This window comes from Triticum urartu, unplaced genomic scaffold (genome assembly GCF_056163025.1).
Source record: "Triticum urartu cultivar PI428250 unplaced genomic scaffold, HENAU_Tu73 scaffold2, whole genome shotgun sequence".
NCBI classification, from domain to species: domain Eukaryota; kingdom Viridiplantae; phylum Streptophyta; class Magnoliopsida; order Poales; family Poaceae; genus Triticum; species Triticum urartu.
In genome coordinates this window covers 12017894-12029125 of record NW_028260368.1, presented here as the reverse complement: position 1 = coordinate 12029125, position 11232 = coordinate 12017894, and the positions used below count along the sequence as shown (strand labels likewise).

Here is an 11232-nt window from a genome sequence, read left to right as displayed (position 1 = left end):
TAGTGGATCCGTGTGGTAAGGAAAAACTGGTAATCTATTCCTTAAAAAAAAATCTTGGAGATTATGTAATGCTTACTCTCAAACTTTTTGTTTATACAGTAGTGATATTCTTTGTTTCACTCTTTATCTTTGGATTCTTATCTAATGACCCAGGACGGAATCCTGGACGCGAGGAGTAAAAATTCAGTTTTTTTTTTTCTTATTGGATTTGTTTCGTACATTTATCTATGAGAAAATCCGGGGGTCAGAATTCTTTCCAATTCGAAAGTCCCAAATGATCCAAGGGAGCGGAAAGAGAGGGATTCGAACCCTCGGTACAAAAAAATTGTACAACGGATTAGCAATCCGCCGCTTTAGTCCACTCAGCCATCTCTCCACGTTCCAAAGCGAAAGGTTTCCGTGATATGATATAGGCAAGAAATAAGAAATAACGGTTGCAAAAAACCCCTTTTTTTTCTTTCAAAAGTCTATAAAAATTATATTGCCAATTCCATTTTAATTATATTCTTTTTTCTTAATGTTAATAAAAAAAGAAGAAAATTCTTGTTTTTTCTTTCTAAAAATCGATATTGGCCGAGAGACAATCAAATAGATTTTCTCTTTAGCGGGCATTTCCATATAGGACTTGTTATAATTATAATAAAACAAGCAGGTTATATAAAAAAAACGCTTTTTTTGTCGATTATTTATCAAGAAAGCAAAAAGGGTTCTTATCAAATCCACCATAAAATTGGAAAGAAGCATAAAGTAAGTAGACCTGACTCCTTTAATGATGCCTCTATCCGCTATTCTGATATATAAATTCGATGTAGATGAAATTGTATAAGCGAATTTTTTTTATTTCCTTAGACTTAGACCGCGCAAGACAAGAATTTTTCGCTATTTACGATTTCATATTCTTGTTACTAGATGTTCTATAGGAATAAGAAGAAATCGCAACTCCTTTGCGCTACACATAAAATTGGATTTCGAAGGTCCATTTTTTTTTTTCAGAATCCTCTATTATTTTAGTTCTTCCACCCATGCAATAGAGAGGGAATGGGAAAAGAAGGGTTACTTTTATTTGCATTTTTCCCTTAAAAGATAGACTTTGAAATAGGAGTCTTGGAATAATGCTGAATTCAAAGGTTTATTTCTTTCTATAGTATAAGAAAAACAATTTATTTCTATTTCTATAGTATAAGAAAAACAAATAAATAGTATAAGAAAAACAAATCGAATCAAATTCATGGATTTACCACGACCTCGGTTGTGACTGTGACTCCATAGATAAAAATGGGAAATTTCTCTCTTCGAGACCATTGAAAAAGGGCATTGAACGAGAAAGAAATCGTCCACAGATAATAAAACTATCATATGCCTTGGAAAGTGATATGAGGTGCTCGGAAATGGTTGAAGTAATTGAATAGGAGGATCACTATGACTATAGCCCTTGGTAGAATTCCTAAAGAAGAAAATGATCTATTTGATACTATGGATGACTGGTTACGAAGGGACCGTTTCGTTTTTGTAGGATGGTCTGGCCTATTGCTCTTTCCTTGTGCTTATTTCGCTTTAGGGGGTTGGTTTACAGGGACAACTTTTGTAACTTCTTGGTATACCCATGGATTGGCTAGTTCCTATTTGGAAGGTTGTAATTTCTTAACCGCAGCAGTTTCTACCCCTGCCAATAGTTTAGCACACTCTTTGTTGCTACTATGGGGGCCCGAAGCACAAGGAGATTTTACTCGTTGGTGTCAATTAGGCGGTCTATGGACTTTTGTAGCTCTCCACGGGGCTTTTGCACTAATAGGTTTCATGTTACGCCAATTTGAACTTGCTCGGTCTGTTCAATTGCGGCCTTATAATGCAATCTCATTCTCTGGTCCAATTGCTGTTTTTGTTTCTGTATTCCTTATTTATCCACTGGGGCAATCTGGTTGGTTCTTTGCGCCGAGTTTTGGCGTAGCAGCGATATTTCGATTCATCCTTTTCTTCCAAGGATTTCATAATTGGACGTTGAACCCATTTCATATGATGGGAGTTGCCGGAGTATTAGGTGCGGCTCTGCTATGCGCTATTCATGGAGCGACCGTAGAAAACACTCTATTTGAGGACGGTGATGGTGCAAATACCTTCCGTGCTTTTAACCCAACTCAAGCTGAAGAAACTTATTCAATGGTCACTGCTAACCGCTTTTGGTCCCAAATCTTTGGTGTTGCTTTTTCCAATAAACGTTGGTTACATTTCTTTATGCTATTTGTACCCGTCACCGGTTTATGGATGAGTGCTATTGGCGTAGTTGGCTTGGCTCTGAACTTACGTGCCTATGACTTTGTTTCCCAGGAAATCCGTGCAGCGGAAGATCCTGAATTTGAGACTTTCTACACCAAAAATATTCTTTTAAACGAGGGTATTCGTGCGTGGATGGCAGCTCAGGATCAGCCTCATGAAAATCTTATATTCCCTGAGGAGGTTCTACCACGTGGAAACGCTCTTTAATGGAACTTTCGTTTTAGCTGGTCGTGACCAAGAAACCACCGGCTTTGCTTGGTGGGCTGGGAATGCCAGACTTATCAATTTGTCCGGTAAACTGCTTGGAGCTCATGTAGCTCATGCCGGATTAATCGTATTCTGGGCCGGAGCAATGAACCTATTTGAAGTGGCCCATTTCGTACCAGAAAAGCCCATGTATGAACAAGGGTTGATTTTACTTCCACACTTAGCTACTCTAGGTTGGGGAGTAGGGCCAGGGGGGGAAGTTCTAGATACTTTTCCGTACTTTGTATCTGGCGTACTTCACCTAATTTCCTCCGCAGTCTTAGGCTTCGGTGGCATTTATCACGCGCTTCTGGGACCCGAGACTCTTGAGGAATCTTTTCCATTCTTTGGTTATGTCTGGAAAGATAGAAATAAAATGACTACAATTTTGGGTATTCACTTAATTTTGTTAGGTCTAGGTGCTTTTCTTCTAGTACTCAAGGCTCTTTATTTTGGCGGTGTATATGATACCTGGGCCCCTGGGGGGGGAGATGTAAGAAAAATTACCAATTTGACCCTTAGTCCCAGTGTTATATTTGGTTATTTACTAAAATCTCCTTTTGGTGGAGAAGGGTGGATTGTTAGTGTAGATGATTTAGAAGATATAATTGGTGGGCATGTATGGTTGGGTTTTATTTGTGTATTTGGCGGAATTTGGCATATTTTAACCAAACCCTTCGCATGGGCTCGCCGTGCATTTGTATGGTCTGGAGAAGCTTACTTGTCTTATAGTTTAGCTGCTTTATCTGTCTTTGGTTTTATCGCTTGTTGTTTTGTATGGTTCAATAATACAGCTTATCCGAGTGAGTTTTATGGACCCACCGGGCCAGAAGCTTCTCAAGCTCAAGCATTTACTTTTCTAGTTAGAGACCAGCGTCTTGGAGCTAATGTGGGATCCGCTCAAGGACCCACAGGTTTAGGTAAATATCTAATGCGTTCCCCAACTGGGGAGGTTATCTTTGGAGGGGAAACTATGCGTTTTTGGGACCTTCGTGCTCCATGGTTAGAACCTCTAAGGGGCCCCAACGGTTTGGACTTGAGTAGGTTGAAAAAAGACATACAACCTTGGCAAGAACGACGCTCAGCAGAATATATGACCCACGCTCCTTTAGGCTCTTTAAATTCCGTGGGTGGCGTAGCTACCGAGATCAATGCAGTTAATTATGTCTCTCCTAGAAGTTGGTTATCAACTTCTCATTTTGTTCTAGGATTCTTCTTTTTTGTGGGCCATTTATGGCATGCAGGAAGAGCCCGAGCTGCTGCAGCAGGTTTTGAAAAGGGAATCGATCGTGATTTGGAACCTGTTCTTTACATGAACCCTCTTAACTAAGATTTTCTTATTTATACCTGTTCTACTTTTTTTCTGTTCTGGCTCGGTTATTCCATCTAGCCGAGCCATTCATTCCTTTTTATGAAAGAAAGATAAGGGACAGAAAAAAAAAATAAATAAAAATGAAAGAAACAAACGTATTCAATAAGCAAAAGGAGAGAGAGGGATTCGAACCCTCGATAGTTCCTAGAACTATACCGGTTTTCAAGACCGGAGCTATCAACCACTCAGCCATCTCTCCACAGCCTAATCCTTATTTTACTCCTACAAATAGAACATAGCCATATAAAAAATAAAAAGATTTATTAGCCTCTAGAAAGATATCAGATACAAGTTCCTTTTCGATATATCTCTGTATACTGTATACACGGATACAGGATCCGCTATACCCGCTTGTGAAATAAAGAGTAAATAATCTCTTCTCACCCCCATATCCAAATAAAAAAGCGGTTTAAGTAATAAATTTGAATTAAAGAGAAGAATCAATGGATTCATGATTAAACCCCTCCTACTTCTTGTATTTTTTTACAATTTTGGTTTAAGTGAGGGATCAAATATGTAGTCAACTTTATTTGATGGTAGCTTGGAGGATTAGAAATATGACTATTGCTTTCCAATTAGCTGTTTTTGCATTAATTGCGACTTCCTCAGTCTTAGTAATTAGTGTACCCCTTGTATTTGCTTCTCCTGATGGTTGGTCAAATAATAAAAATGTTGTATTTTCCGGTACATCATTATGGATTGGACTAGTCTTTCTCGTAGCTATTCTGAATTCTCTCATTTCTTAAATGAAATTTGGTTAATATTTATTAACCCCATAAAAAAGAAATAATAAAGGCCATTTCTTCTAAAAAATTAGAATAGTGAGACGTATTAAAACGCAATTTGCGTTCCGAATTGCTAGCTCTTCTCTTTCAGTATTATGAAATTCCATTCCCATTAGAATATTCATTGACAGATAATAAAAAAAGGAAAACTCTAATATAATAGAAAATGAAATGAAACGGTCGACCCAGACATAGAAGGTCGACCCAGGCGGATATACGCTATAAAATATATACCGTAGCGAGCGTAGTTCAATGGTAAAATATCTCCTTGCCAAGGAGAAGATACGGGTTCGATTCCCGCCGCTCGCCCGCTTAATTTATCAAAGTACTATGATAAAAAGTTTAGTCTAGTTAACTGTTTAACTACTTATATTAAATTAAGTATTAATTAGGTGTTAGTCTAGTGCCGTATCCCTTACTATCTTACCCTTCCTTTGCATCCCACTCAAAAAAAGAGGGCGCTCCAGAGGCAGAAATAGAACTCGCCAACAGAGCTCCAAAAATTGGGTATTAACTGAGACAAACAACGGGCAAACTTTTTTTAAAGGGAAGGGAGAGGTAGACTGTCCCTTTCGTTTCATTTTTATTTTCTGCAGGGTAGGGAGAGGCCTTGCGCCTTCTTTTTTTGAAGGCAAGTGACTTCGCAAACTGCTCAATTTTGCCCTCTAGGGCCGGGAACTAATGAATAAAAAGGGTTGGATACGCCCTCTACCATACATATCTAGAGAAATAGAATAGTCCTTTTATACAGACTGCTAAGTGCGGAGACGGGAATCGAACCCGTGACCTCAAGGTTATGAGCCTCGTGAGCTACCAAACTGCTCTACTCCGCTCTGGAGTACCAGAAACTGGTGGACAAAAAAGGCTTGAATACAAGCCTCTAACATGTCTAGACAAATAGAATACTCCTTTTATACAGAATGGAGCGGGTAGCGGGAATCGAACCCGCATCGTTAGCTTGGAAGGCTAGGGGTTATAGTCGACGTTGGTTGATTATTTTTAACGTCTCTAATTCAAAACCGAACATGAAATTTGATTTCATTCGGCTCCTTTATGGATATTCTCACCACTTAACATCTATGTCAGCTTTTCTATTTGAATGGAACCAAAGCTCTCCGCTTTCTAGATGATCCTTATAGAGTAGGAGATAGAAATTCTATCTAAATTCATCTAATCTACTTACTTCGTTCCCTAATTTCATTCAAGAGATCCTGAGGAAAAGAATTGGGTTTCCACCGAGCTGAAACAATATGCGGATGGTTCTAGTAAACCAAAACTATCGTTTTTTAGCTATTTGGCTTCCTTATTCCTTATTTAAGAAGATTTAGTTACGATTGGAAATCAACTTTTTTGTATCTTCATCCATAGATCCTTTACTCATATTTTCAAATTGGAATACTTAATCCAATGCAAAATTATGCTTCGCGACTCTGTACTCATAATCCTATTTTTATTTTGGATGCAATTTAAATTAGTCTTTGGATACAAATCGCCAGAATGTATATTCTTCCTCAATATGCTATTGAGAGGAAAAGGATTTAATCCTTTATAAGAACTAAAGTTTTCATCGGAATATAAAAATAAAAAACTTAAGGATGCCTTAAGTATATCATTTCAAATTCAGTTATTAATAGAACGAATCACACTTTTACCACTAAACTATACCCCGCTACATTGTAGATTATGGTATAAATGGTACCCTTTGTCAAGGATAGCCATTTGACAAGAAGGCTAATTCCCCCTTATTGAATCAGATGGAGAAGGTTCATGACACTGAGCCGTTGGTACTTCTACTTCGATCGCTCGCCTTTACTTTAGGATTTAGATAGCCCCTCTGGTCTGTAAAAAAAATCTTTTCTTACCATGCTAATAGCGCCTGAACCAAATGTATTTATTTTGATTAGGATCCTATTCTACGGTTACGACTACAATAATAATTATTTACTTTGCAAGGACGTAAGTGTGTCAGACTGCTAAATTGTTTTATTATTCCTACAATATAAACTAGGGGATATAGGGGGTAACACTGTCCCTATAAATTCCTTTTTTCCTTTTCTTTTTTGTCCAGAATTGAACAAAAAAGAAATTATGGAAGATGTTTTCTTCCCCCATTAAGTCCGAGCCATAGAGTAAGAGTGAGATGAGTTTTCCAAATTCATCATAGACTTTCCCTATGGCTTGATAGAAGTAAGCAGCAAAGAGTCGTAACTTAAAGAAAAAAACGGACAGGGCCGACAGATTTACCTGATGTAAAGAAGATCCTAAAAGTCTCTGATTAGTCGACTCTCTCCATTTAACACTTTCCTCTCTCTCCTTTTTTCCACTGACTCAATTCTAGTTTATTAGATTCTTGTTTAAAAGAATGCAAAAAGTTCAATAGAACTAAGAACACATAAAAAATAGCATAGAGGATCAAGGCCATTACCAAAAGTTCCTCCCAAGGATCCTATATCCTATTGGGTATCTGTTCCCCGCCTTTTCCCGCTAGGATCGGAAATCTTATATTTTCCATATCCATATACCGTTGAATCCTTGGGGTTCCAGAATCCGCCTATTTTACTAGTCTTCGGAAACGGAAAACCCTGAACCAAGAAGAGTTGGATATGTTATGTAGGGTATGTTTTTTTTTATTAATTTTATTTTGAGCTCTCAAGATATCGATATATACATATACAATCTCTACATAATGTCTCTCTCTCTATCTCTATATATTATATATATAATATGTACATTATGCAGTAGACCCATAATGGGAAATCCAAGTGGCTAATTTTTGAATTAAATAAAAAGCCCTTTTAACTCAGTGGTAGAGTAATGCCATGGTAAGGCATAAGTCATCGGTTCAAATCCGATAAAGGGCTTTTTAAATTAGTGGTAGAGTAATCTCGTGCTAAGACGTAAGTCGTTGGTTCGAATCTGATAGAGTACTTTTCTACTAAATTGATTCACTTTTTTTCTTTGTTTTTGAAACTTTCTCTATATTTTTAGAGAATTTTATGACTTAGTGCGGGATGGATGCATTTTTGGTATGAACACTAAATGAAGCACGGAGAATTAATCTATAACGATCAACTAAAAAAAAATCCTAGATGAAAACATAACAGAAAAGTTGGAAAAACTCTTTGCTTTGGATCTATTTATACTTTTCGAGTATATTGACAATTCCAAAAAACTGCTCATTACTATGATTATAGTATAATCACGAGCGGTTGTATATGGCCCTATCGTCTAGTGATGCCCCTATCGTCTAGTGGTTCAGGACATCTCTCTTTCAAGGAGGCAGCGGGGATTCGACTTCCCCTGGGGGTAGGGAGTATTATGAAAGGAGGTTAATCATAGATTAGCAAAAACCCTAGAATAAATTCTTCCTGGGTCGATGCCCGAGTGGTTAATGGGGACGGACTGTAAATTCGTTGACAATGTCTACGCTGGTTCAAATCCAGCTCGGCCCAAACCAAAATCTAGGGCTTCGTGAGTATGAACTAAATCCTTTTGTTTTTCTTCCATAAAATAAAATGTCTGATCTATAGAAATAAAAGATAAAGAAAAAAGGGAAATTTTTTTTTCTAATCCATATCTCTCTCATTCCTTTCTTACAAACAAAAGAGTTTTTCTTATTGAAGGCTGGATTATTATCCATTTTTAGTGATAAAAAATCACGACATACTAGTTATGTCACTCTCACTATACCCACGTATAATATAATATGTGGGTATGTAGTATATGATTCGTCTATTTCTTAGAGTACGAAAGACGAATCGAATCTTCTTATGGTTCTATTTAAGAATGGGTATGCCATACACCCCGCGGGGATTGTAGTTCAATTGGTCAGAGCACCGCCCTGTCAAGGCGGAAGCTGCGGGTTCGAGCCCCGTCAGTCCCGAACTAGGGTTCAATGAATGGAGAAATTGATATTTCCTTTTTCCATGAAAAAAAGGGGCAGGGAGCAAGATCAAATACCCACAGGGCACCCTTACTTCACTTTTTTATTTGCATCTCTCATTAAAGAGGGAGGGAGGGCATATAGGAATTTTTTTTTCACTACTCCCAATCGATAAAGAAAGACACACATACGATATGTGGATTAGTAGAATTTAGGATATTATATTACTCTATCTTTCTTTATGATGATACCATCCTCATCTTAATTTCCTATTCCACTCTTATGGAATAGAGTACCGGTATTTTACCGGAATCCATACATAAATCGTATTCCCTTTTTATTTCAGACCTCTTTTCCCCATCTCACTTCTACTGCTTATTTGGATGTCTATGTGACCCATAGAAAGTGAAAGTTGGTCATATAATACATACATAATTGTATGTATAACTATAAGAAAAAGGAAGGGAAATTGTATAAGATTAAGAAAGGTATAAGATTAAGAAAGCTCGTGGGTTAGAGATATAGAAAAGAAAAAGTAGAAAAGGATTAAAAAAGAGGGAATTCCTAATCCAATCAAAAAACCCATTTTGGTCTTAGTGTGGATAGAGGATCTTCCTATGTTATACTATATAACTCTCATCCGTGAAATATAACTCTCATCCATGAATTGATTTGATAGATCCGATATTCATAATATTGAATTGATTCAGTATTATCAGAATGCAAGCCCTACCCTTGAATTTACAAGATACCCCTTTTTCCTCTCCATGGGATTACATCCCGAGTTATTGTGAAAATAAAAAATAAAGAGGTTATGGAAGTCAATATTCTCGCATTTATTGCTACTGCACTGTTCATTCTAGTTCCTACTTCTTTTTTACTTATTATTTATGTAAAAACAGTCAGCCAAAATAATTAATTGGAATTCCAATTAATCATTGAAGAAATTAAAAAGGGATTAAATAAAAAAAATCCAAGTCTTAAATGAAAGGATCTGGTTGGAATCTTAAAGTGTGGTAGAAAGAACTACATATAGTTTTTTCTACGACACTTTAGATTCTTTCTATTATATTATCTTTGAATCTACATAGAATAGATTAGTAGATTGAAATAGTTAAGTAGTCTAATTCAATTTCTTTTTTCATTGCATCCACTTAATTTCAATCAGGTCAAAATAAAAAAATCTAAGACAATTCTTGACCAAAGAATCCATGGAAGGAAAGAAAAATAATATGAAGAATAGACTATAGTAAAAAGTAAAAGGAAATGGAAAATGTGTGATATGCCGTGAATAGTTCCGTGGAAGAAAGTCTAATTTTCTTATGTATAGAACTTTTTTTAACCATTCGTCATTTCTAGTAGAAATTTCTGAATTGGTATAATGGCTCTTTCTTACATTACAACTTACAATACAAGAGTTTCTTACAGGAGTGAAACAAAACTAAAGAAAAAGATTAAAGAATAACGTTTGACAAAATGATTAATGCAAAATGATCCATTAAAGAAAAGAATTGATACAACAATTTGATTACTTAATCAATTAGTAGTATCCCTAGAGTCCACTCCTTCCCCATACTACTAGTGAAAGAGAAAATGTAAAGACTACCATTAAAGCAGCCCAAGCGAGACTTACTATATCCATCTAAATTATGTCTCCTATTTCTATGAAGGGATTATTCTACTATTGATCAATAATCATAGTGGAATCAAGGGTACAGAGTCAAAAGGGATTCCGCCCTAAGGCCATGGATCAATCAGTTCAAGGAATTTACTCCTAACCAATTCTTATAGGAATTCTGGTAGAATTAGAGAGCATTAAAAATACGAGATACTATAGCCCTTTTTTCTTAAAAAAGAAAGAGTACGGGAATGATGTCCTGAATAGAAGAAGCGGGAATAGGAAGATTTTTTATTCCTTTTGTTACTCTTTTTTTTTTTTTTAAGCAAAGGACGCCCGAATATACATAAAATTATCGATAGATAAATATTTATTGGATACCTACCTTACCTAATGTTTATTTTTGACCTAAACCCTGCAGCCTTGCTTTGTATCATTCTATGAAAGAATGAAGAGATTTTATCCATAATACAACTCCTAAATTGATTTTTGATCGACCTATTTAATCTGATTCTCGTTAGAATTAAGTAGTCCTTACTTTAGTGTATGTAGGTAACATAAGATGTACGATAAAAAAATGTATAATAATTAGTAAGTCTTGATATTCTTTCGTGGAGTCCCTTCTTGAATCTTAGATTGAAAAAAAAAAAGAATGCCCCTTAGGGACCTTTCTTTGGATACCAAGATTTCTGACATCTTATCCTCGTATTTTAAAATTATCAAATCGAATCTCAATTAAGAACCAATTCAAATTCATATAATAAAAGAATAAGGAAACACTACCTCACCCCTATTGATAACCATTTTGGCCACTACCGTCAAAACAAACCCTAACCCTAGTTTGAGGATAGAACTATGGTATGGTTTCTCTAAACCCAGTATCGCAGGCCCAGTTACTCTCTTGCCCGAACTTATGCGAAGTAAAAATTTATCGAATTCGATCAGCACTATAAAAAAAACCTAAGTATTTTATTGATCAGGCGGCACCCAGATTTGAACTGGGGATAAAGGATTTGCAGTCCCCTGCCTTACCGCTTGGCCATGCCGCCAAAAA

General features: G+C 36.4%; 7 non-coding genes across 7 annotated transcripts; 4 read left to right on the top strand and 3 right to left on the bottom strand.

Annotated features, from left to right (window-relative positions):
- Window positions 1-288: 288 nt before the first annotated feature.
- On the bottom strand, window positions 289-376 carry TRNAS-GCU (transfer RNA serine (anticodon GCU)). The gene has a single exon. It is a non-coding gene; the product is annotated as a tRNA-Ser (tRNA).
- A 3627-nt stretch (window positions 377-4003) lies between these two features.
- Window positions 4004-4091, bottom strand: TRNAS-UGA (transfer RNA serine (anticodon UGA)). Its single transcript has one exon. It is a non-coding gene; the product is annotated as a tRNA-Ser (tRNA).
- Window positions 4092-4915: 824 nt separating this feature from the next.
- Window positions 4916-4986, top strand: TRNAG-GCC (transfer RNA glycine (anticodon GCC)). Its single transcript has one exon. It is a non-coding gene; the product is annotated as a tRNA-Gly (tRNA).
- Window positions 4987-7466: 2480 nt separating this feature from the next.
- Window positions 7467-7538, top strand: TRNAT-GGU (transfer RNA threonine (anticodon GGU)). Its single transcript has one exon. It is a non-coding gene; the product is annotated as a tRNA-Thr (tRNA).
- Window positions 7539-8047: 509 nt separating this feature from the next.
- Window positions 8048-8129, top strand: TRNAY-GUA (transfer RNA tyrosine (anticodon GUA)). The gene has a single exon. It is a non-coding gene; the product is annotated as a tRNA-Tyr (tRNA).
- A 357-nt stretch (window positions 8130-8486) lies between these two features.
- On the top strand, window positions 8487-8560 carry TRNAD-GUC (transfer RNA aspartic acid (anticodon GUC)). Its single transcript has one exon. It is a non-coding gene; the product is annotated as a tRNA-Asp (tRNA).
- A 2596-nt stretch (window positions 8561-11156) lies between these two features.
- On the bottom strand, window positions 11157-11227 carry TRNAC-GCA (transfer RNA cysteine (anticodon GCA)). Its single transcript has one exon. It is a non-coding gene; the product is annotated as a tRNA-Cys (tRNA).
- Window positions 11228-11232: the final 5 nt, after the last annotated feature.